Source organism: Lactuca virosa, chromosome 6, assembly GCF_052849685.1.
Source record: "Lactuca virosa cultivar CGN04683 chromosome 6, Lactuca_virosa_CGN04683_v6, whole genome shotgun sequence".
NCBI lineage: Eukaryota > Viridiplantae > Streptophyta > Magnoliopsida > Asterales > Asteraceae > Lactuca > Lactuca virosa.
The window spans coordinates 274450476-274477711 of NC_136431.1; the positions used below are offsets into that span (position 1 = coordinate 274450476).

General features: G+C 37.1%; 1 long non-coding RNA gene across 1 annotated transcript; it reads right to left on the reverse strand.

Moving 5' to 3' along the window:
• Nucleotides 1–22445: 22445 nt before the first annotated feature.
• On the reverse strand, nucleotides 22446–23435 carry LOC145120481 (uncharacterized). Its single transcript, XR_013714213.1, has 2 exons — nucleotides 23294–23435; nucleotides 22446–23194 (listed from the first exon to the last, which is right to left on the reverse strand). It is a non-coding gene; the product is annotated as an uncharacterized LOC145120481 (long non-coding RNA).
• Nucleotides 23436–27236: the final 3801 nt, after the last annotated feature.

Below are 27236 nucleotides of genomic sequence, written 5' to 3' on the forward strand. Positions count from 1 at the left end.
ACTCCAACTAGATAGTTACATGTATAATTATATGATTACTCAAAGTGTCCAAATAAATGTACATGACATCATATTCATACTATATGAATATAACTAGTTTTTGTTCTCTTTTCTAACTATTTCCTAGAAACAATAATTCCTAATATGTTGGTAAAATATTATTTACATAAAATATTTTCCAATTAAATACAAGTGTTGATTGTTTTATTAATAATCAAATTACTCTAACACATAATCAATTAGTAGTAAATTGATATAAGGTGTGACCCTATAGGATAGTATGTCTTTAGTAAATATCATTCTTTAGTGATTATTGGGCATAAAGATCTTTCAATATCTCACTTGCACAAGAATCGTCATAGACTGATATAGACAATGTTGAACAAAGAATGCCATACATCAATATACAATTCATAGAAGCTCCAAGCTACATTTGATGTATAAAGTAAGTTTATCAGTTATCCTTTTAGTATAGACATGCTGTTGAACATGAGACTTGGATCTCAATCAATCTTATTTGGTGTTCAATTTTGGGTAACACGCGTTATATGTCTAACTCTCAACACATAAGACAAGTCTCATCTTGATTGTATAAGCCTCTTACATAGTTCATACCGCACCAGATAATAGCCTTTATAATTGCCTTTTTATAGATGAACATTTGACCATATCAAAGTATAGCATTTCCTACATGTTGGGTGTTATTGTGTTGCGTCATGGGCTTATTTTGTATATCCGGATTGGGCCTGTCCATCCGTGATTATCTAGTAGGGTTAGACTATAAATAGTGCATGCATGTATGCATTAGATACGTTCTTGATTATCATCATTATTGTTTTTTAACCCTAAGCACCTCTACAGTCGAAGTTCTTAATCGAGCTCTTCTGAGGTGTTAAAGTTTTAATCATACGACATCTTTAAAGCCATTCTTGTGTTCATAATTACGTCCTTAATTGTTTGCCTGCATAGAATCTATCGATCCTAATAGAACATTGTTCTAACAATTGGTATCAGAGCAGGAGACTGTGTGATCAATACACATTCCTTCTGTGTTAAGAATTCTTTAGGGTTTCCGCTTTTATCGAATATATAGAAGCCGTCTTCTTCCTGTCGACGGTAACTCTGGTGTTTGATAAAACCCTAATCTCAAGTTTACAGGTCTGATTCTAGCGGCTCACCATGTCTCACGAAGATTCTCAAACAAATCCCATCAACATCTCTAACAACATTGGATCCACAACCAGGATTCCCATTCTTTACACTCAAGACTATGAAGTATGGACGCACCACTTTGAAGATTATGTGGTCGGATCTAAAGATAAAGGTTATCTCATCTGGGAAGCCATCACGCTTGGGCCGTTTGTTCATTCTGGAACGAACACGACTGTTAAAACCCAAAAAGAATATAACAAGCTGGTGGCAGACGTAGACAAGATTCCACAGGATGAGAAGGACAAGTTGCTGTGTAATGTGAAGGCCATGAGAATGATCAGATTCGCCTTGCAATCTGACACTTTTCGGTTAGTTGGTTCATGCACGATGGCCAAAGAAATCTGGGATAGGTTGAAAGAACATTACTCAACCGATGAAGATCTAGAACACTCTATTCAAACCTTGTTGCTCTCAGAATTTGGAGTTTTCGAACAGAAACTTGAAGAAAAACTGATACAAACTTTCGATCGGTTCAATCATCTCCTAAGTAAGATGATCAAGCATGGAATAGAAAGAAAGTTGATCGAGCAGAAGGTAACCTTCATGAACGGTCTGAGACCAGAATGGATGGCTGTGGTTTCAACAGTGAAAGCTCATGAACAGTTCAAAACTTACTCACTAGCGAAACTTGTAGGAATACTTAAGTCCCATGAAAGTGTGGTAACCAAGGAGGCGAAGGTGGTTTCGGGTGTGGGATCGTTGGCCCTTATCTCAAAAGGAAAAAGTATTGCAGATGAAGAAGAGGAGTCAGATATGTCTGAGTGTGACCTTACAAGCGAAGAATATGCTATGATGATCACCAATCCAAAGAAGTTTGCACGAAGAAAATTTCATGTCAATAAGAACCGAAACTGGCAGGGAAGTTACAGTTCTGAGAAGGTGAAGGATGAAGCGAAGAATACTTCTCAAAAGGATGAAGACAAGAAGGAGAGCATGCTTGCAGGAGACTCTAGGTTCGACTGCAATTACTGTCACGGCAAGAACCACTTTGCCAAAGATTGCATGCTAAGGAAGATGGCTGAGAAAAGAGATGGTGAAGACGATGAGGCGTACTACATGCGAAAGTTGGAAGAGATCAAGAAAAAGAATGCATCTAACAGTTCTATGAATGCCTTGATTGTGCAGGAAAATGCAGATGAAGATGAGTTCGGTGGCGTTGAAGTTTGGTCAACAGATTCTGAGGATGAAGAGGTGAGAAAGCCCACTCATGGAAAAGCTTATGTGGCAAAGGATGTAGGTTCGGCTGGAAGATGTTTGATGGTCACAGCTGGTGGATCAACCGAAAGTGCAAATAAGGAGCCGAACCTAACTGAGGACAAATGCTTTGCAGCCAAGCCCGTGAGCGAGAAGATCAACGACTGTGATCGGCTGATCAAAAAGGTACAATCCATCCTTGAATCACTTAAAGTTCCAGTAACAGATTATGAAGAAGAATTAAATGAATTAAAATTTAAATTTTCTAACTTAAGTGGTAGTCTCATGCAAACTCGCTTAGCGAATTCTAACCTAACTGAGCAACTCAGCAGGGTGTCTTCAAAAAGTGAGGAGAGAAGGATGTGGATTGAGCTGAAGGAGGCGGAGTTAAATAGGGCTAGGGATGAAAGTATTTATTTGCAACGAGACAATTTAAAATTTTTGAAACAAAGGAATGTTTTTTGTTTAATTGCTAAGCGCTTATATACTAATATTTCTTAATTGCATTTAAGTTGTGAAATAGGGAAAAAGATTCATAAGATGATCTTACCCTTCCTTGAATTTAAGGAGGATGAGTTCATTGCAGAGTGTGAATCAATAGTGTCCTCAGAAGAGACATCCATCGCTTACAAAATTGGACTGGACAAGATAGAGACCTTCATTGACTCTAAGGAACATAAATGTATGCTCAAAAATCTTTTAGATGAAAATGATAGGTTAAAAACTAAGTCCGAAACTATTCAATCATTTGATTCGTCGAACGCTAAATTAATTTCAGAAAATAAAATGAACATAGAAAATACGTCTGAATTTGATGAGGAAAGCGAGATGAGCGAAATCTCAGTTGAAGACGTGGTTGATTGCTCTGAGTTTATGAAGAGGGAAACCGAGAATGAGAAACCTCTCATTTCTGAAAATTCGGTTGAATACGCTCGCCTGTCAAAGGACAAGCCACAAAAACTCAAGGAGAAAGCAATGGTTTATCATAAGGTTCAAACTGTGCCGAATCAAGTCTATGCTGTTACAGGAGTCACTGCAAGACAAACTACAGAATTGAAAATACTGGTCGACAAAGACAATGCTGAAGGGTGCGACAATTATTTCTGGTCAGCCCCTATTGATAACGCAGATGAAACCATCGACTTATCTGAGCAAACTTCATGGAGGGCAAAAGGAAGATACGTTGCTGAACCTATCAACAAACCCTCGAGTTTCGACAAACCAAGCACAAGTGGAACAAAAGAAATCGCTGAAGAACCAATGAAAGAACCGATTGTTCCAACTAAGACAACCGAAACTCAAAAGGAGAAGCCAAAGGCTAGCTTCAATATCCACGAATCTCAGAAGGAATTAGATGAACAGAAACGCCAAAGAAATCAAAGATACATGAAAAATCTGAATGAGCGAAAACGTTATTGGCAATCTCAAAATCCCAACTACGTACCTCCTAAGAAAGAATCAATTGACAAAGGAAAGGAAAAGCTAAAAGGAAAAGAAAATTTCAGTCCAAATTCCTACTATTCCAAAGCTCAGAACCGAACGTCTAGTTTATGTCCAAACGTCAAGGCTAACAACCAAACGTCTACTTTCGGTTCCAACACCAGCGCTCAAAACCGAAAGTCAAGTTTCGGTCCCAAGTCTAGTTTCGGTCCTTCCAACTCCCAAAGAAAATCAAATTCAGTGAAGGACATCAAAGGAAAGGGAAAGCTTGATTCTGATTTTAATTTCAATAATAAGAAAAAGTCAGCTAACCCTAGGATTCAAAAGAAAACACCAAAACCATCTAACAACACACCATCGAATACACCGAAATTTAAACAAGATAAAACTAAAATCAAGGTGTATACCATCAAAAGAAAAGATCAATCCACTCTAATAAAAAGAACTTATTTGGTTGATGTTTCTACTGCAATTCCTTTTTCTGTGAAAGACTCACCAGGACCCAATAAACTTTGGGTTCCTAAATCTGCTTGAATTTGCAGGTGATTAGTGACGAGCAGTTCGATGATGAATGGTATATAGACAGTGGCTGCTCGCGTCACATGACAGGAAGGAAGGAAGAGCTGAGGGAGTTTCGATCCCTAAAGGATGGTGGATGTGTGAAGTATGGTAACAACTCCTATGGCACAATCAAAGGATATGGCATGATAACCAACAGAGACTTCTCGATTCGAAAAGTAGCTTATGTGGAAAGGGTTGCAGCATAACCTCATCAGTGTATCACAATTAGTTGTAGGAACAGGATTGAAGGTTTCATTTGATGATGAGGGCTCAGAAATAATTGAGAAGCAATCTAAAAAGGTTCTGTTGAAGTCTGAACGCAAGGGAGAAATGTATCCTTTAAATCTCAACCCAATTAGAGGAAAACCAACGATATGCCTGCTATCAAAGGCGAACACTGATGAAAGCTGGTTGTGGCATCGACGTCTATCGCACCTAAACTTCAAAGACATTAATAAGCTGGTGCTTGGTGATCACGTTCGAGGCCTTCCTCTTCTCAAGTTTGATAAGGAACATCTGTGTGCAGCGTGTGAAATGGGTAAACAAAGCAGAAAGAGCCATCCTACACGTCTAAATACTAAGATTGTTGAAGCTCTTGAACTCCTACACATTGACTTATGTGGACCTTCAGCTATCGAAAGCTTCGGTGGTAGTAAGTTCATTCTTGTCATAGTAGATGATTTTTCACGCTTCACCTGGGTTTTCTTTCTTAAACAAAAATCAGATGCGACTCCCATATTGAAGACGTTCATCAAGCAAGTGGAAGTGCAGCTGCGAAAGTTGGTGAGGAATATCAGAAGCGATAACGGGCTGGAATTCAAGAATAAAGATTTTGAGGATTTTCTGGCTGACAAGGGGATATCTCACAACTTTTCGGCCCCTTATACACCACAACAGAGCAGAATTGTTGAAAGACGAAACCGTTCTTTATGTGAGGCAGCCATAACCATGCTAAGCTTCGCTTCTCTACCGCTATACTTCTGGGCTGATGCAGTTGCAACCGCGTGCTACACTCAGAACCAATCCTTGCTCAACAAAAGATTCTCAATCACTCCATATGAGATTCTGAACAATCGAAAGCCCAACGTCAATTTTTTCCACGTGTTCGGTTCAAGGTGTTTCATCTTTAATTCAAAAGAGAACCGAAACAAGTTTGACGTCAAAGCTGATGAGGGAATTTTTCTTGGTTATTCACTCACTTCAAAGGCATACAGAGTTTTGAACAAACGCTCCAAACGAATTGAAGAAACATATTATGTAACCTTTGACGATAATTACATGAAGAAAGTTCAAAGGAGTGAAAGTGCCTTGGGGGAAATATTTCCTGAATCAGGACAAGTCTCGGTTCCTATATCCAACTTATTTGAAGAGTACATTCGGCTATTTGATGAACCAGAGAAAGCTGCACACTCAGAGGCGAAAGCAGCAGACAACAAAATCGACAATCTCAAAAAGATCATAGATGAAGCTGCAAAAGTGATGGAAAATGAACCTCCTAAAACGACTGGTGGTCAACCCTCAACTGACTCTCCAAACAACAGCTCAATGTTCAAGGGGGAGAGTTCATCTGCACCAAAGACAACCGAAATGTCTTTCGAGGGGGAGAATCCAACACCATCCCCAACCCGTAAAGGTCTAGCCGAGGGGGAGAATCCAACTCCAACACCACCCAATGATAGTCCAATCGAGGGGGAGAATCTAACTCCCACAGAAGAGGAAAACTCTGAACCTGACAAGGGATACACTTCGCCATTTGAGGGGGAGAAAGAGAACACAACTGACGAAGGTGATCTATCAGAGCTTGAAGAAGAAGTAAACGCAGAATTGGATCCAGCTTATGATCCTAATTACCCTCCTTTAACGAAATGGACTAAGGACCATCCAAAAACACAAATAATTGGTGAATCATCTGAGAAAGTTCTAACACGTTCTCAATTGAAAGCGAAACAAACTGCATTATTCTCCAAGGTTGAATTCTGCATGTTTAATTCGTTTATATCCAAATTCGAACCGAAGACAATTAATGCTGCACTTGATCATTCTGATTGGGTACAAGCAATGCAAGATGAACTCCATGAGTTCGAACGAAATCGAGTTTGGAGGCTGATTCCCACACCAAAGGATGCTTCAGTGGTCGGCTTGAAATGGGTCTTCAGGAATAAATTGGACAAAGAGGGGAACGTTATTCGAAACAAGGCTCGGTTGGTGGTGAAAGGATATTGCCAACAGGAAGGGATAGATTATGAGGAAACCTTCGCTCCTGTAGCAAGGTTGGAATCAGTTAGAATTTTTCTGGCATATGCTGCTCATAAAAACTTCGAAGTTTTCCAAATGGATGTAAAATGCGCTTTCTTGAATGGAGAATTAGAAGAAACGATGTATGTTGAGCAACCACCTGGGTTCGTGAACGAGAAATTCCCTGATCATTGCTATGTGCTGGATAAAGCTGTATATGGTTTGAAGCAAGCACCGAGGGCCTGGTATGAAACTTTAACTCTCTTTCTGAAAATGTCGAAATTTAAGCAAGGTTCGGTTGACCCAACCTTCTTCCGAAAGAAAGAAGGCGAACATCTAATGATAGTTCAGATTTACGTCGATCACATCATCTTCGGCTCCACGAATCCTAGCTTAACGGTTGAATTCAGGAAGTTGATGGAGACTAAATTTAAAATGAGCGCAATGGGTCCGATTAATGTTTTCCTTGGTTTGAATATTAGACAGGGACCAAAAGGTATATTTATCAACCAGGAGGCCTACACAAATAACTTGCTGGCAAAATTCGGTATGATGGGAGATTCGAAAGTGAAGGTTCCTATGGCATTTGGCACTAAGTTAACACCATCTCTGGAAAAACCTGCTGTTGACATAACACTATATCGTCAAATGATAGGGTCCCTTATGTATCTAACAGCTAGTAGACCGGACATTATGTTTTTTGTTTGTTATTGTGCCAGGTTTCAAGCAAATCCAAGAGAACCTCACATGGTGGCAGTGAAAAATATTTTCTGTTACCTGAAGCGAACCTCGTCTCTCGGTCTTTGGTACCCTGCTAGATCTGGATTCTTTATTCAAGCCTTTTCTGATGCTGATCTTGGAGGATGTGGTCTGGACCGAAAGAGCACTACTGGTGGATGCCAATTCCTTGACGATAAACTTGTTAGCTGGCAGTCCAAGAAGCAAACCTGTGTGTCACTTTCAACAGCCGAAGCTGAGTATATAGCTGCAGCTTCCTGTACCTCTCAAGTAATATGGATACAAAGCCAACTAAGAGACTATGGGCTAAGTATGAAGAAGATACCTCTCTATTGTGACTCAGAAAGTGCGATAAGAATATGCCACAATCCAGTACAACACTCAAAGACAAAGCATATTCCACTAAGATATCATTTCATCAAGGACCATGTAGAAGTTGGGAACGTGGAAGTACATTTCGTTCGGTCCTCTGATCAACTGGCTGACATATTAACTAAAGCCTTACCTGAAGCAAGCTTCAATAAAATTTTACAAGGCTTGGGAATGATGGAAGCAGAGTCGGTACCGAATCCTCAAATCTCTCTCTAAAAATTAGACAAGCGAAATAGAGCGAACGCTCGGTCTATTTCGGTTCCGAATTTTTCGGGAACCGAAATGAACCGAACGCTCGGTCTATTTCGGCTCCATAATTTTCGGGAACCGGAATGAACCGAACACTCGGTCTATTTCGGTTCCGGAATTTTAAGGAACCGAAATGAACCGAACGCTCGGCTTATTTCACTTCATTCTTTTAAGATTTGGTTTCGGTTGTACATTTTGTTTATTCTTTTAAAAATATTTTTTTTTCTGTTTTTATTATTTTTCAGAAAACTTCAAAAATCCAAAAATATTTTCTTTTTCTGTTTTTATTATTTTTCAGAAAATTTCAAAACTCCAAAAATATTTTTTTTTAACAAAGTTTTTTTTGTTTTGTTTTGGTTTGGTTTGTTTGTTTGTTTTGTTTGTGTGGTGTGTTTGTTTGCTTGTTCGTTTAATTAGGTCCCAAGTCAATCAGTGCAACAGAATTTGGAGCTAAGGCAGGTATGATTCTTTCCATATGAACTAGTTAAGAGTCCCTAGAAGCATGCTGCTGCATGTCGACCGAAGCCTCTAAAACTAAGAGCAAGGCCTTAATGATTCGATCTATACCTATCGTTTCTTCCCAATCAGGCTGTTAAAATCAACTCAAGTCAAGAGCTATCTTACTCTTCTCAAATGAGTTAAGAGTTTTCTGCTTTGTCATGTTAATATAGCAGTGGTACTTTCGGTTCTTTAACCACCCTCCTTACATTCTCCATCAACTTTCGGTTCACTACTGTAACCCTTGACACTTTCGGTCTTTACCACTGAGGTTTATGGTTGCATAAAATTTGTGTTTATGATCTTAGATACGTACACCACGTGCTGAGTGAAACCCTAAATTCAACACCAACAATGAATTGACGGTGAATCTTTATATTCAAGATCTGACTTATTACCTAATGAAATCTTATTTTATTTTTTGAGTGGTTTTTTATGAAATTGTCTAACACAAAGACATTTCTACCCAAAAAGATCCAGTTTGTTTTTGTTTTTGAGATTTCTATCACATCTTTAGTCACAGAAAAATATATCCAACCTCCTTGTTCAATAGACCACATTGGTCTCACAAGTACTTCTTCCAACGTTCGGTCTTATGTTAAGAATCGACGTTCGGTTGAAGATAAGCCACCATTAGCCTATTAATTAAAAGAAACCTTTCGATGTTTCTCTACAAGCACTCGATTGTATTTTCTCGGGAAACCACGCAAGCACTTCAAGTCTCTCTTGACTTTGAAGGAAGCGATTCTTGCCCGGAATCTTCTGCTTTATGTCTTCTAACAGACATCACTCACATCCTATACACATTTTGCTTTATTTCTTTATCTTTTGTCATACTATTGCACGAAAATTTTATGTGATTTTCCATCATTCTGACTGAGCAACAACGGTTATCCTAATTTTTGGAGCGTAGCTGAATTTCAAACGACGGGCTGTGGATAAGATTTTGAGCGCGTGAATTTGAACGGTTACTAATCCCACGCGTGCTGACGTATACCTAGGAGGAACCAACCTGTCACATCGCGCTTTTTCAGGCGACGTTTTAGTGACCGCGTCATTATCATGGAGATTATTTCTCTCTCCTGGAAACGGTATATAAAAGGGTTTCTAATCTTATTTGTCTTTTACTAGCAACAAATTCTCTCAAACTACAAGGCGATTTGAAACTGTTCATCTTCTTCATTAACTCAACAATGGCGACTTCTTCATCTGCTCACGATCAAACTGCTTCGTCCACATTGCTCTCGATCAAGCCAAACCAGAATATGATCATTGAACTCAACCCTTTTCTGTACGATTCATACATGTTACAAGTAGTTGAGTGTTTGAAGTATTCACCTCTGGTTCTAGCCCTAACACAGGTGGAATCCGTTCCAATGTCACTCCTATCGCAAGTCTACACTACTGCTTCATATGATAAGAACAAGGAGAGGATCTACATCCAAATCGTCTCTCACAAGGCTTCGATTTCGAAAGGGAGGTTTTGTTCACTATTACAGCTTGCTGTGGATTCGTCTGTGATCTCACCTGACTTCATCACCACTACTCAACTATTCTCGATGCTCTACTAGATGGGCTACACTGATGTGCTTACCACGGTTACGAAGGTTAAGAAGTCATGCTTACCGCCCCAATGGAATGGATTGCTTACCCTTCTCATCAAGAGTTTGGCGGAGAGGAGTGGTGGGTTTGATGGTACCAGCAAGGGTTTTCTGACCCTTCTATACGGTCTTTACAATGGCATAAATCTCGACTATGGGTCGATTATCTGGTCATAAGTGGTGCAAAGCCTCAACACTTTAACGAGGCACTCTGAAATTTCGTGTGGTCGATTCTGGACTCTCATTACACGAAGGGTGATTGATACTTTGCAGATTTAGGTAATGAAGGATCCCCTAGTCGCGTCTGTGGCTTCTTTTCACACCAAGAAAATTATCATTTCTGATCCTACAAAGTTCCCTCACAATGGCTCCATACCTGAGACGATGTACAGGTGTGTCTCAGCCGAAAGTAAGGTAATGGCTGATTATCGCAAGCTTCCTCCCAAGGAACCGAGAGTACTATCTCCTGAACAGCAGGCTGCCTTGGATGCTGTGGAGAAGCCTGGAAACCGAGGTAAAAGGGCTACTACCAAGAAAGGGACAACTGAGGATGATAAGTCTAAGCCTTCCAAGTCTAGGAAGCGAAAGTTTGAAAAAGGGGATTCTTCCAAGCCAAAGAAGATTAAGAATATTGCGAAGAAATCCAAGAGTCCTTCTCCTTCCAGTTCAGAACATGATGAGGAGGATGAAGAAGAGCATCATGAATCACCGAGAGGTAACAAACCTCCTCGATCACCAACTCCAACCGAACCTCTTACTGATAAAGTTCCAACACCTCCTCCATCTCCACCAAAAACCACCGTTCCAATTTCAGTTGCTCCTGTTCCCCCACCTACCACCTCTCAATCAACAACTTCTATTCCACCACCACCACCACCAGTTAGTACCATTCCTATTTCTACAACTCCTTTATCTCCTCCTATTATTTCCCAATTAACTACCACCACTATCCCATAACCGACAGTAAGAGTCAACGTATCTGATACGGGGGCGACTACTGAGACCGAACCTCCAGTTACTTCTAAACCTCTTTCACCCTCACCTTCAACCGATTTCGGTGCCACTCTCGGTGGTGATAATGATGAGTTTGACTCTACTTACTACAGTCCCTATCGGCTTCCTACCGATTACAATGACGAAGCTCCAGTCACACGACAACAACTGCTGAGCATTGATGAGAAACTTGATAAATTGCTTGATGCCAACAAGTCATACAATGATGTGGTGCTCAAAGCTTTTATGGACACTGCTCTTGAGCAATATACTGGGGCTATTGACAAATCCACAAAGGCTGTTAATGCTTCTACTTCTTCTTGCAAGAAGGCCACTACTGACGTAGCAGAAATTGTTCACAGTACCCAAATCTTTCTTGAATCACTCAAAGGGCATGCTGACTCCAGTGCAGCCAAAGTCAATGCTTCAGTGGATTCCTTATCCAAATTACTTCAAGAGGAGCAAACAAAGTTTGAGGCTATTCGTTCTTCAATGCAAGCAGAGAACACTTCACTTATCAGCTCTGTGAATTCTTGGCTTGAATCTCTCCAAGCTGAATTAGCAAAGGAGAGTGCTCTAAAGGAAGATCTTGCCCGCCAAGCCTCAACTATTGAAGTTCAGAAGGTGCGGCTCGCTCAAGCTGAAACAGAAATTTCTTTGTTGAAGACTGAGAGAGCTGTTTTTCGTAGCTGTGCTGGAGATGTCAAGGATATGCTTACCAACCTTCTTGGTGCTCATGATCCTATCCTTACTCTCACTATCAGGAATCATCTGACTTCAAAACTTCTTCCTGCCCTTGCAATGTTAAATGAAATGAAGGGTGTTTCGGAGAGATTCGTCCCTCCAAAACAAGGAGGAGAAGGTGCTCAACCGAAGGTTACTGTGAAAACCGAATCTGCTCAACCGAAAGTCAAAGTTACAACCGAACCGAAGGGTAACGAAGCTTCGGGTTCTGGTTCTCAAGCTAAGAAGAAGGGAATTGATGATGACAGTAATGAAGAAGAAGAAGAAACTATTGCTGAGGCCCTCAAAAGAAAGAAGAGGGACGGAGAATTGGATGAAACCCTAAGGGTTGCGAAGGAGGCTGAGGAAAGGGAAAGGAGGAACAAGGAAGAACAAGATGCCTTAAACTGCAAGAAGGCCTTGTTTCCTCTCTGGACAAGAGAAAAACTCATCAATGAGGCAATAGAGTTTCCAAGCGTCTACTGGCTGGAACCTGTCGCTTCATTTGATTGTGATAATTCAAAGGATTCATAGTTTGATATGCCGATAACACGAAAGGCATTCACTTTTCATTGTTTTGATTCGACTGTTGAAGTTCCTTTCCCTCATCCAAAAGTTGATCGCGAACTGATTGATTTTTATTTGAAATTCGGTCAAACCCAGTACTTGAAATGGAGTGCACAGAAGATAGTTACTGTCAAGGTACTAAAACCTTCGCCTGCTGGGAAGTTCATAAATGTTAGTTTCAAAATCACCCGAGGATCAGCAAACTCGGTTTCGATTATTTCCCTGGCAGATCTTCCAAATTTAAATCCTCATGACTGGATCCTGTTGTTTAACATTCTGCTCACCAATCCGAAAGAATATGAGCCGATACTGGATCATTTTAAGAGGATGTTGGCCTCTTACATCCATGAGGTTGCTGCTATGGATCAGGAGATAGCAAAAGTGATGAATAAGAAACTGACTGTCAAGCCAACACCGAAACCAGGAGATGTGAATAAAATGAGGATGGGCCAAATTGACTCTACACATCTAACTGTAATGTTCACAAGAGGCGAAGCCAATCGTTTTCTGTTCGCTCTTGTCGATAAACATTTGTTCTCAACAGACTGCTTAGAGCACATTATCAGTATCATTCATCGGTGCAAGCAGAATTCTGATGCAGACAAGAAGAACTTTACGGACATGCTTCGGTGGTACATTACTTTTCGTCATCATCTATTGGCCATCATACCGAAGGTGTTCAAGACAATCAAGAAGTCTTCTGTAGCTCAACCGAAGTGAGCTTTCGGCTCCATTGACGCAAAGGGGGAGATTGTTTGGTATTATTGTGTTGCGTCAAGGACTTATTTTGTATATCCGGATTGGGCCTGTCCATCCGTGATTATCTAGTAGGGTTAGACGATAAATAGTGCATGCATGTATGCATTAGATACGTTCTTGATTATCATCATTATTGTTTTGTAACCCTAAGCACCTCTACAGTCGAAGTTCTTAATCGAGCTCTTCTGAGGTGTTAAAGTTTTAATCATACGACATCTTTAAAGTCATTCTTGTGTTCATAATTACGTCCTTAATTGTTTGCCTGCATAGAATCTATCGATCCTAATATAACATTGTTCTAACACTACACTTAAGTCTTACTATGTATCTCAAGTATTAAGGATACAAAGATAGTACCTTTTATCAAATATCAGTCATGATAGCGATCCATGAGGTGATCTTGATGTGGGTCATGTTCAATACTTATTCTTCGACAATTAGCTATGAATATTTTTTACAAACTATTGCCTACTTACATCTTATGAGAGTCAACTAATCCAATTCATATTAGTCTTACTTCATAATTGCTCTCATAATTATAACTGACTATGAACTTTTAGAATAATTAAATTACTCGTAGATTAAACATGTTAATATAGAACACAACAAGTATTAAAGTGAAGATCATATGCCAATATATCATAACAATATAATAGTTGTTGTCACAGTGTTCGAATATACAAATACTAAATCCAAATCAAATCCCATTTCAAGAATAACAAGGTCCTATAGCTGAAGCTTGACCTTTCATGCTTAGCTTAAAGGAAGGGCTCTATTAATGGCTGTGACTAAATTTAATTTGTATAAATTCTGCAAATACGATTATCTCCATATTTTAATTTATTCTTAATATATTTAAATATCTTAGAGAATATGATTGGTGTTCAGATGTAACATAGAGTTCTTAGCTTGATTAAGTACACTCTTGAAGTCAAAAAAGATTTCTAGGTTATCCTTGAATGGAAGGATTGAACTTAGTTTTTCAATGAACTCATTCATCTAATCATATTTGATTGTAGCTTCAGAAGTACCAGTGTATTCTTATTTTGTAGTAGATTGTGTAATTTTGTCTTGCTTGGAGCCCATTCCAACAAAACTTATTCTTTATTCACAATGAATTCATAATTATCTCTATCTATTTTGAAGTCATCACCTTGTGTACCTCTTTACATAAAAATCTTTTTCTAAACTGATTAACTCATGTTAAATCTTTTATTTCTTCTTAAGTACTCTTAGAATGTCATTATAGTCATCTAATGACTTTCCCATGTATCTTATTAGCATCTTATGATATGCTCATAGCCTAAAAATATACCTTCTCTTGTGCATAAAATGGCATAAATGATGGATTCATTTGTAAAAGCAAAAATACTATTAATCAATTTATCTAGCTCAAACCTATGTGTTAGGTGCTTTTGAGGTAAGCTCAAAATGGTTCCATGTGGCAATACAAAGAATCCTTTATATGAATCTTGTATCTTGATCTCTTTCAAGATATTGTCAATATATGCATAAAGAATTAAAACTTCAATATTAATTTTTATCTATCTTCGTAGATTTTACATTCCAAGAATGTATCTTGTCTTTCCTAAGGCTTTCATTTTAGAAACACTTTTCGAGTCAAGGCGAAGTGGCCTTGCATAGTTGGAATATAATTTCTCATGATTAAGTATGACTTATTTATAGATGATTAGGAATACCACTATGCGCCCACTATTCTTAGTAAACACAAATGTTATCTTCGTTTTCATATAAAAGCATACATTGTGTTTACATATTAAAATGACGATTCCAACCTTAAAATGTTTGTTTTATATCCAAAAATGGATCTTAAGGCTTACACATTTTGTTAGGATAATTTGGATTTAGAAAACTTCCAGGCCGAGCTATATAGTCATTTTCAAGTAGGTGTCTATTAGGAAAAGTAGTTTTTCTTGAAATATATTTTCCATGTCTCATAATCTAAATATGTCATTATCGTAATAATATCCCTGTTGATCTAATCACAACTACTTGAGAAACGTTTTGATCATAGTCATTGACATAAGTATTGTTAAAGCCTTTAACAATAAGTCTTACTAAATGTGTATAGATTTCCATGTTTGTATTCTTTCTAAAAGAAATACTTACTCCTGCTAGCCTTCCTATAGGGAAGAATATTAATCAAGCCCAAACTTGATTATTAGACATGGATTACATCTCAATGTTCATGATTTTAAGGCCCCGTTTGGTTCATGGATTCCTAAGGAATTAGAAGGAAATGGAATTTAAAATCCATAAAAAAACGTGTTTGGCTTACCAAAGAAAATGAATTTGTTTTCATATTTACAATTATAATCCGTATATGACTCATTTACAATTCGTTAGTTAATTATCAAGAAACTAGATTCCATCCCATATCTTTTAAAAAAAATATAAATTAAATTGACCTTCCTTCCATGTGTAAACTATATATGTGATCTGTTTTCAAACCACAAGACGAGATTAAATTATCTCTCTTACGAATAAATTATTTCAAGCGGTTATATATCTCTAAAACGATAGCCTGTCAAACTTGTTCTTCACCCTCATTTTGTACAGTTTGTAGTTTAACTTTCATCTTTACAAGATAGGAATTAACCTAATTGTTAGGCATAATTGTTTTTTGAGTATGCCAATATTACTTTAAACTTTTTAATCTGATGTATCAGTAGGTATGTTGGATTTTGTAGTTTGATTTTATTAACGTAAGATATGAAATTTATCCTTTTATAAATTTGCATATAAGGTGTTTGTGTTTTTACCTATGTGAATTATTTTTTATTTAAAAAGTTTTTTATTTGTAAGAGGGTGTTCATCAAAATACATGTTAGTTATTTGTGTAATTTTTATTTTGTAAAAGATTTTCATAATAAAAAAAATTAATGGAAAATTAATTTAAGCTTATTAAAGAAAAGAAAATCTCTAAAAAATCACTAAAGGGGTATGTCGGTCATATTACATAAATTCTTTCCAATTCCTTTGACAAATCAACAAACCAAACAGAAAACAGATTCCATTTCATGTGAACCAAACGCATATCAAATTCCAATTCATTTGTTAGATTCCATTCCTTAAAAAAAAATATGTGAACCAAACACCACCTACGTCATTAATTAGGATTAAAGTTTGATGGAGCATTTCGATAGTTTATGGATTTTCCAGAAACCATCAAGAAGAAATCATCAATGAGAGATTTCATATGTCTCATGTTATAGATGATTCCTACCATATGTGTGGACAATTTGAGTTTATGAATAACTATTATTCATGTTTAACAGTTCTTGTTAAAACTAGTGCCAACTCTTGCTACATCAGACTATGGTTCCATGTGCCTCCGACTTGCTTTGTCATTAGAAGTTTTTTTTTGATAGCTCAACTTTCAGAGGAATAAGAAAACTTATTTTTCGTGGGTTAGTATAAAATAATCTAAGCAACCTTTTAGAATATTCTACAAATATATGTACTTAATAAATTTTAGGATTAGAAGCTTTAGTATAATATAGGCTTCAAATCCTCCAAACATTAAGTAAAATAAGGTTGGAGTTTTTCCATACTAAATCTTATAAAGTGTTTTATCTACTTCTTAGTTGGTGTTTATATTTAAGATACAAGTGATAGTGAATAAGGAATAATCTCAAAAGGATAAAGGAAGATAATTTCTACCGATTAGAAAGTACACCATATCTAGTAGAATTTAGTTCATCCATTATTATCTCTAAGGCTTTAGATGGTACTACTGATTTGTTTCTCAACTTTATATTTGAAACTACAAAAGGTTTCACAATTATCTTTTAACATGTAAAATATAATTACAATGACTATAGTTTTTAATAAAGTTGATTATGTATCTTGAACTAAATCTAAAAATTCATTAGAAAGGAAGTCATTAATCACAGTTTCTTAATAATTATTTTCTCTACAATTTAGTGAAACTGTCGTTAGGAATATTTTATATATAAATAAGATTCACATATGTCAAATAAGCTACATTATTTGCCTTCAAAAATCCATTTCTTGAAGCTGGAATATGTGTATTTTATTTATATAATAAAGATAACTATGTCATAGATAATTTGATTCAAATCAAGTTTGAGTCAAAAGTGTTTTGCGTATAGAACTTATTATTAGAAAACATTGATATTTAGTTTATAATTCTATTAAGAGACCTAGTTCTCGTAAATAGAATTTAATCATTTCAAAATATGAATGTGATCGTTATGAAAAAAGATTAAGTAAATAAACAATCATCTAATAAGTTAACTTAAACATATATATTTAGACAGCCTAAATTTGAAACATACATTGTTCTAAAACAAAACATTGTTTTACAATACAACTACTTTATGTTCTAAGCATAAATAATAAACTAAACTCTGAAAGTGACGTTCTAAATTAAGTGTTAAGTAAAAATTATAACTTGTATCTAGTAGATACATGAATGACTGATCAGGCCAATCCTACTCATATAAGAGGGACATTTCCTCTTCTAGTATCTTATTTCTCTATAGTAGAAACAAGATCCATCTCTATAGGCCTTCCTGGATTTATTAGGCCTAAACTTATCCTTGCCATGAACTAATGGCTTCTTAGAGCACACATGGTGACTCTTTTGAGCCTTGCATTCTTCCTATGTTTGAACTGATTATACCAACTAATAATGTATTTTAGAAATATCTGCTCCACCTGACGAAATGTGTGATATGCTTCTTAATTGAATAAGATTTCTTGAAAGTTCGGAATTACAAATCCCGGTATGATGTCAGAAACATCTTCAGTTATACTGATAAGTGCAAGTTCTTTGGGAATAGGGCCTTTAAGAATGTACAATTTTTGATCTCTCTTGAGATTAACTCTTAAGAATGAACCCATTCATTGAAATTGCATACATTGAATATTATATATTGTTTAATAGAGTCTACTTCATTTTATATGTGTTTTTACTTTAGTTATGGGATAAAAATCGTTTACTTTCATTTAGAGTAGATGTGCCTCAAAACTATGTGTTGATTTCAAAATTTTGGATTTATTCTTTGGTTATTATTAGTGTTTGATTGATCACTTTACCTGTCATGTTAAAGTTATAATTTTATTTCCTATTGTTGAGTTATGTGTAGTTAAGATGCCCAATCTAATTACATTAACTTGAATATTAATTAATTTATGATATTAAACTGTTAGGACTAGAGATCGATGCAATCCTAGGGTTACGTAATATTAATTGTTAACTTTGATTAGGTTAGAGAGCATTAGATATCCATGTTATGCTTTGATTGATTGTCATGACCATTGATAATAAATCACTAGATCATACCATTTATAATACGAATATATTAAATTAATTATGTTTTCAACAATTACTTGATCATTGAGTTGTTTATTCATTAATTATTAGTACTAGGAAATCCGATCAAGATAACTAGTCATTATAAAACTTGGTAACCAATTTATAAATCCATTGCACTATTAAAGAAATCAACCATTAGAGAGAGGTGGATTGAATCTAAACCGAAGTACTCTTTTAATCTTGATTTAAATTGTTATTGATAGTGTATGGAGATCAAGCCATAAAAAAGATGAAGGAGTGCCATTAAGAGCTGTCTAGTTATAAACAACAAGCCCAAATACTTAGGATGTCGGTAGTTCTCAACAAAGCTGACCGACCAAGCAAACCGAGAAGTAATATATTAAAAGCAAAGAAATCATCCGTATAGATTCTTTGGTAATATACCAGGAAACACGAAAAAGGCAACAATGTTATATTGAAGGGTACTACCATTGCAACTATTATACATTCACAATACCCATTTAGAAAAGAAATAAATCGGACCATGACGTCTGTATATATAAGACTTTCGATACGCACCAACAAGGTAGAGTTTTTAGAACCCAATAAATTTTACTACTCTTCTATTTGACATCTAACTTAGGCATCAGAGAGCAATATCGGGGTATATCCCTCGGTATAGCTTTCTAACCTAGTGTTTTCCATCTTTGGCAGCATGCCTTCTAGATTTCACATTAGAAGAGGAGCACTTCATCCAGCTACCAATCAGTCAGGAGGCTATGTAGCAACATTGGCGCCATCCGTATACAAACATGCAAGAAAAAAAATCAACCTTCACGTCCCTTACTAGACTCAACTTTCAGCCCTATCAACTTAATCCTAGCATTCACCCCTATTACAGCGGCAAGATCGTGTCATGCCACCAACGATTGCCTCATCTCTACCAACAGAACCAACTTCATACTGGGCACACATAAAAGAAGAGGGGGAACCAAATGAGAAATCAACGGGCAAAGGGAAGAAGGCCAAATATACAATATCGGTCACGGTAGCATCATATAGTAGTTCTACTAAAGAAGAGCAAATATGTCAACAAGACCGCCTAAAACCACTCCCAGAAACAACGAGTTGACAGTGTATGTCTTACCACCATTGTTACAGCAACACCTAGCAACAACAGCAACCCTGACGTAACAAAATGTACCACCATACATATTTTTATCACCTCCATTCCCATATGCCCATTACCAGACATTTTGGCTGCCGCAATCCCAGAAAACCTACATTCCACAAAAGTCCTAGGAAAGTAAATAGAGGCACAAATTCAGTGGTCACCACAAACGACGAATAACAATAGATATAAAGAACCAAACAATAATGTTAAAAACTATCGATTCCTAAGGTCAGAAAACTCACCTCTCACTAGAAGCATACGAGAATATCAGCTACCAATAGGAGTGAACATACCAGAAATCTCGAAGTACGAGGGATCGGGTGACCCAGAAAATCATATCGAAAACTACAAATGGATAATGGATTCTTATTACCTGGAAAAAAATATTGGTGTATTTTCATCCCAACGACCTTATCAGGACCAACACGATTATGGTACAAGAGCTTACCGGTAGAAAGCATACATGATTTCAATCAGTTGAGAGAATAGTTTATTAGCCAATTCGTACAACAAAGAAGATATATGGTGGATGCCCATCCATCTTTGGATGCAGACAACGTGAAGACGAGTCATTACACGCCTTCGTGCACCGTTTTAACAAGGCTAATCTTAATGCCTCGGAAAGGGAAGACAACATAGCGATAGCCGCGTTCACTTATGGATTACATCCATGAGTTCTATTCAAAAAACTGGTCTGAAAACTACCCAAGTCAAGGAAGGACATGATGGAGAGGTTCCACCGCTACATGAAGCAAGAGAAAATAAAAAAACCGATCAAGAGGAAAGATCCTATGTTCAAAAAGACGATCGCATGCCCTATGTGAGAGCTTAAAATCCAAAAATACAACAATGTGAGGGCATAACGATCGACCTGATTCATGCACCAAAATCGTAATAATAAAATAGCAAGAAATAGGGGAAGGAATGATGTAGCAACAATAGGGGAAAACAAATGGAACAATGGAGCAAGAACAATAGAAAGGTCATCAAGTAGAGAACATGGAAAGTTCTTTGAGTTCCACGAATCCTCCAGGAACGACACCATCGAGTGCACCATGTTGCAAAGAGAACTAGAAAACAATATGCAGGCCAGACAACTAAACAACTTGATAAAGGGACTACAGTCGAAGCAGCTAGAAAGCATTTCCCTAGTAGATCCCAAGATAAAAAGTTTAGGGAAGAATGAAATCTTCATGTTCAGAGAAACGGAGCAATCAGATGAAGATCATGAGTGGGACGATTAAAGAATCAAGTTTGACAAATGGAATTACAACAACAGTAATCATAGAGGATATGAGCCCATCGTAATCAGAGGATTCATAGGAAAAAACTACATAGATGACATCTACATGGACAACGGTAACTCGACAGATGTCATGTACAAACATTTCTACAAGCAGCTCCGAGCCATGTAAAAAAGAAAATAGAACCACCCGAGAGGCATTTAATCAACTTCGTCGGACACAATGTATGGCTAGAAGGAACGATCATGTTTCCGCTCACTCTAGTAGACTAAAATAATGGCACAAATAGTACTAAACCAATCAGTTTTATGATTATCAATACGTCATCATAATACGACATAATCTTTAGGAGAACGACAACGCATAAATTCAGAGTCATAGCGTCAACAATTCACAGAGTAGTCAAGTTTCATACCATGTCGGGAGTATGCACAATACCAAAAAAGAAAAGAGTGGGGAAAGTAGAGCAAGACCAAAAGTAGAACGACATGCCTAACAAACTTAGCAACATTGCATTCAAACATGACATCGAAAAGTACAATCGACAAAAACGAACACGGGAATGATGAAAGTAAGAGTGTGGAGCCTAGCACAGCAAGCCCAAATGTAAGCAGCATTTTGAAGAGACGGAAACATGGAAAGTAAGAGAGCAGGACGTCTCAGTTGTTGTGAAAAAGTTCAATGGACAATAAAAATAACGACGAACAACGATCAGAACTCTTTTTGGTTAATACAAACCCATTAATTGTTTAATTTGATTAATTCTTTATAATGACAAAGAAGTTGGATTTTCGGATATCCGATTTGGTATCGAATCCGTATTTGAAATTTCGGATATCCGAATTTTCGGATACGGGTTTGGATACCAAAATCTACTATCCGAAATTTCGGATATCCGGTTTTGAACACCATTAAATATATGTATAGAAATATCTTAAGAAAATATAGAGCCATGATGTAAAATACATATACACGGCAAAACAAATGAATACAAACTGGCCAACTTTTTTAAAATCAAATTGCATACGTGCTATGGTTATCTATGAGTGTATGTATGGTTATCTATGAAAGATTTAAACTCATAACTTAAAGTTGTTGAAACTAATTTGTGCATTTCATATTAATTGTTGGATTTAATCTCACTTAATTCAACGTGATCGACTATAAAGTATAAACTATGAATATCAGATACGATGGATGGTTGATCAATAATCACTTAAATTGTCCTTAAAACCTGATATTAGACAGTTTTTGTTTCTGTCGACTTTAAAATACTAGTTTTTGTTTTTTGTTAATTACCTAAATTTATGCTATGAATTTTTTAGTACAATATTCTCTTTATACTTCTTTTAGTTTCTAAACAAACATATAAAACAACTAACACAGAACCCATAGAGATTTCTGCCCAAATAATCCAATCAAACATGGATGCCCTACCGGAATAATTACTGCCACCCACACACACATGTGCATGTATTGTGTGTATGTGTGTGTGTTTAAGAGATGGGCTGAAGCACTTGGACTGACCAACTAAAGTACCACATACATGTATAAAAATCAAAAAAACAAAAACCAAAAAACACATTGGCATAGTGAATCTATTTCACTTTAATTGACCCATAACATGATAAAAACAATGATTAAAAGAGGTTGTAGATCTTCAAAATATATCATATATGCTACCATATTCTAGGTTTTCTTCTTTGTTAACATGCTGGCTTAACAGACACAGGACTCTTGATGCCGGTTGACATGGAGGATTTGGGTTTGTTCTTGTTGATGAAAATGAAGAATTAGGTTTCTTTTTGTCTACTACTGAAAGGTAAAAAAAAAATGGGATATGTTTCTGCCAAGAAACATAGCCCTTAAGTATCTCTCTTTAATGAGAAAAAAAAAGCTCAGAAGGGATAGACAAGGAAGGAGAACGTGAGTTGGGTGGGAACGAAGAAAGATAGTGAAAAGACCTTTAATCAATTTACAGTGATCTAAGGTCCACACGACAACAAAAGGTAAGGAGATAGAAGATGTGGTTGGGTCTTACAAGGTCAAGAATAGGTCTTACAAGGTCAAGAAAATCAAATCTACAAGAAGAAAAAAAAGCAACAAGTCAAAAAATAAACAAGAATCAAAACCAGAACTATAGAGGAAAGGTTGATTAGGATGAAAGCTCAGGTAAGGATAGCACCGAATTTAGAACAAACAAACAGCCACAATCACAACGTTTTCGTCCTCCTCCTCTTCTTCTTTCTCCTCTCTCGCCACAACATCATCATCATCAACGACCTCGTTCATTGTAATTGAAACTTCACTTTCTTCTTCCTGCATAAATCTATACACACAAATATATGTAATTCAGATTAATGATTTGTACGAGGATTAAGATAGGATGATTTGACAAGTGCTGTTCGTCGAATATTGGTTTTCTTACCTAAGAACGATGTTGGAAATGTTTGTTCCTTTTGAGGACTGAAAAACCTAGAGAGAGAAAGAGGGGATTTAATTTGAGAGAGAGAGAGAGAGAGAGAGAGAGAGAGAGAGAGAGAGAGAGATATGTAGAGTTTTAGAAAGAGGGGATTATATAAGAAGAGTGGGAGGATACGTGTGTGAATGCCCTGATTATGTAAAACCTGACATTGACAGGTCCAAAAGGCCCAGAAGAAGAATTTGGTAACTGATGCTTTTCCCCTGGGGGCCTGAGTCAGCCATATTGAGGAATGGGGTGTGTTATAAGGCTAAAGGGGTGTCCTACATTTTTTATTACGGTGGATATATAAATTGTTAGTATTTTTTTACAATTTTTCCCATTTTTAAAAAAATGGTTAGGAGTGATGTTGTTAAAAATATTAAATGTTTATTGTAAGATTAACAATGAAAGGTTTTTCTATATTCAAGGTAAAAAAATGTAATTTAATAAGATGTGGTTGTGAGTTATTTATTATGCAGGGTCAATTTTGTTAGTTTTTATTTCTATAGGGATATATCGTGGCTTGCTATTAGAGAAATTACATAAACATGCAGGTTATATTCCGTATTTGGTTCTGGGTTAAACCGGACTTGTACCGGATATCGGATCCGGAGTATATAATGTTGGATGGTAGTTGTGATTGATCAAAACTCATCTTTTGCATCTGAAGTTTCTTTCGTTTTTCTCTATCTCTTCCACCTAATTTTAGGGTTTCTGTTTGTAATCTTTGTATTGTGATTCCTAGAGTTGTAATGGTGTTCTGATTCTCTTGTATTGATTTTCTGTTTGAGTGAGAGTGTATTTTTTAGTGAGTTTTCAATGAAAACTAAGTGGATCTTATTTTTTCATAAATAAAAAGATATGTTGATATTGTGATTAGTTTGAGTTTTTGAACATGGTGTCAGAGCGAAGTTTATCTCGTTTGTAATTCTTGTGTTGAGTCGTTTGTGTCCAGATCTGGACTGGTTTGGTTCATCTAGGGTTTGTTCTCTAGGTTGGATTTTTTTCCATGTTTTCTTGCGTCGATCAGTTTTATGCTTTCGATATTCGTTATCTCTGTGTTTTTACAATTATCTTTGTCTGTTACAATCGATTTTTTGTTTGGAGGTTGTTATCTCTGTTAGTTATTCGTCACAGGTTTAGCAGTAAACGAAGGGCTTAGAGTCTGGTTTAGTACAGACACCAGTTTAGCCAAAGGAACCCAGTCTGGTTGTCACATAGATTGCATTAATCATGGTCGGAGAAACTCCAACTCCTGGTTCTGGATTTGGAACAAAGAATCCAGATCATTATGATTTTGATGATTCGTTGTTCTTGCATCCATCTGATAATGATATTGTTTCTATCATTAGCTTCAAGTTGTGTGGTACTGAACAATTTAGAATATGGTGATGTTCTATGAGTTGGGATTTAAAAGGTAGAAATAAACTTGTTTTGTTGCTAAAACCTTTCCTAAACCAACTGGAGATGAAGTTAAGATCCTTAAATGTCAACGTGTTAATGTTATTGTTTGTTCTTGGATTTTAGGCTCTATTGTTGAGTCCTTATATGCTAATCATGCTTGTGCTGAAATTGCTTCTGATATTTGGTCTGAACTGAATGATATTTATCATAAAGCTGATGGTTCTTTTGTTTTTAATATTCATCAAAAAATCAATTCTCTTACTCAAGGTGGTTTATCTATATCATTGTAACATCCACAAAAATCATGCCAAATTTAAACTTTTAAAAATATTCCAAACCATTGATTATTACAAAAATTGTTTCCAAAATAGTTTAGTGACAAAATATCCCAGAATCAATCATAAACAGTAGGAGGTGTACGATCATGCCTTCGCCTTCCCGCGATCATCTGATGTACCTGAAACCACAACTGAAACTGTAAGCCCGAAGCTTAGTGAGTTCCCCCAAAATACCCATACACACAACAATATATAATCACAAACAACATACTATGGGTCCAGTTAACCATCGGGTTGGAATACCCCAGGCCCTCAACCATTAGGTTGGAATGCCAACATACTATGGGTCCAGTCATCCTCGGGATGGAATACCTCAGGCCCACAACCATCAGGTTGGAATGCCCACATACTACGAGTCTAATCATCCTCGGGATGGAATACTCACGGCCCACAACCATCGGGTTGAAAGGCCCAGGTTTGTTGGCTCTTGCACAAAGCAGATAAGCCTCAACCACCAATCAAACATGTGCACATATATTAGATAATCACATAACAGCCTATAGACAGACAAACCGATCTAACAGATCATAACAACATAATTTCATCCTATCTACCAGGATACCTGTCTAACAGATCATACTAGCATAACATCATCCTATCGACCAGGATACCGATCTAACAGACAATAACAACATAACACCATCATATCTACCAGGTTACTGATCTAACAGATCATACTAGCATAGCATATCAGGATAACAATCCAAAAGGGTCGGCCTTGGTGCCTTAGACCCTTGAGTATAGTGAGGAAAACTCACCTCACAGATAAGCTCAAACTCTCGAATCACAGCCATGAACTCCACCACCTTTATTTGCCATGAGACCACTCCCATAAATTTCCAATTTACTAAAATACCCCCAGAAGTCAAACTGGTCAACCCTTGGTCAAAGTCAAAGTCAAGGGTCAAGTTCAACAGTCCATGTTGACCTGACTTGTCGAGTGCAGCACATTGACTCGTCGAGTTCATTCAGAACTCACAAAGTCATAAAACCCTAGTCGACTCGCTGAGTTTCCAGGCAACTCGTCGAGTTCAAGCGTGTTCAAAAGTCGGGAAAACCCCATCTGACTCGTCGAGTCATCTTACTGACTCGCTGAGTCCATGTAGAAACCACCTCAGACAATCTTCATCCGAATCGTCGAGTTGACCATGCAACTCGTCGAGTCCCTTTAGTCTATTACCCATTCAGACGATTTTAAGCCACCCAAAGCTCCAAATTGCAGATCTAAGTTCCTAGGGCATACTTCCTATGTAAAGTTGCAAACTTTACTTATATGCAAGGTGCTTAGGGCCAAATCAAGCTAAAGGAGAGGTTCTAGGTGAGGAAAAGGCATTATCTTGCTAAAGGCTAAAGCTTTATGACTATAGAGACCTAGGGAAATCCAGATCTGAAGTTACAACTTCAGATCTTACCCCAACAGCCGAAATGATACCCAAACATGCTAAAGTTGGCCTTAATCCCAACAAGGAGAAGATCTAGCTAATGTAAAGCCAAGGTAGCGACTTGTTACCTCCAAACGATACAAAGGTGAAGTAGGACTCGGATCCACAACCTCTTCTTGTTTCAAGCTCTAGTACTTCGAACTCTTCTCACCACAATCCACCTTCAAAGCTTAATATCACACAAAAATGAAGAGTAAACAGCGATTTAGGGTTTCTGGACTCAAAAAGGGGCTGTAAGGGAGGCTATGGGGGAAAATGACCCTTAAATAGGGTGCAAAACCCCGAGGATTAGGGTTTTCTTGTTCCGGCTCCATCTCGCCGAGTTGGGTCCACCAACTCGTCGAGTTGGTCATTTAAACCACGTGGCCAAACTTGTCCCTACATGACGAGTCGGAGCATCGACTCATCGAGTAGATCTTCTTAGTGTTGGGTTTTGCGCATTCTAACACTCCTAAGTGTACATGCAACCCTAAATACCTTGGATCTATGTTTTCTCTATTATACATGCAATTATGAACTTTCCAAGGTATTACCCTATCTAGCATACAATACTTGATACTTGGGTAATCAAATGGATAGAATACATACCTTTGTTTGATGTAGCTTGTCTCCATGAAGCTTGAGTGCCTAGTGCTCCAAGTGTGACACCTCAAATGGTTCACACAACACCAAATGCACATGGAATGACTTGAGAGAAAAATGGAACACTCCTTGAAATCGTCT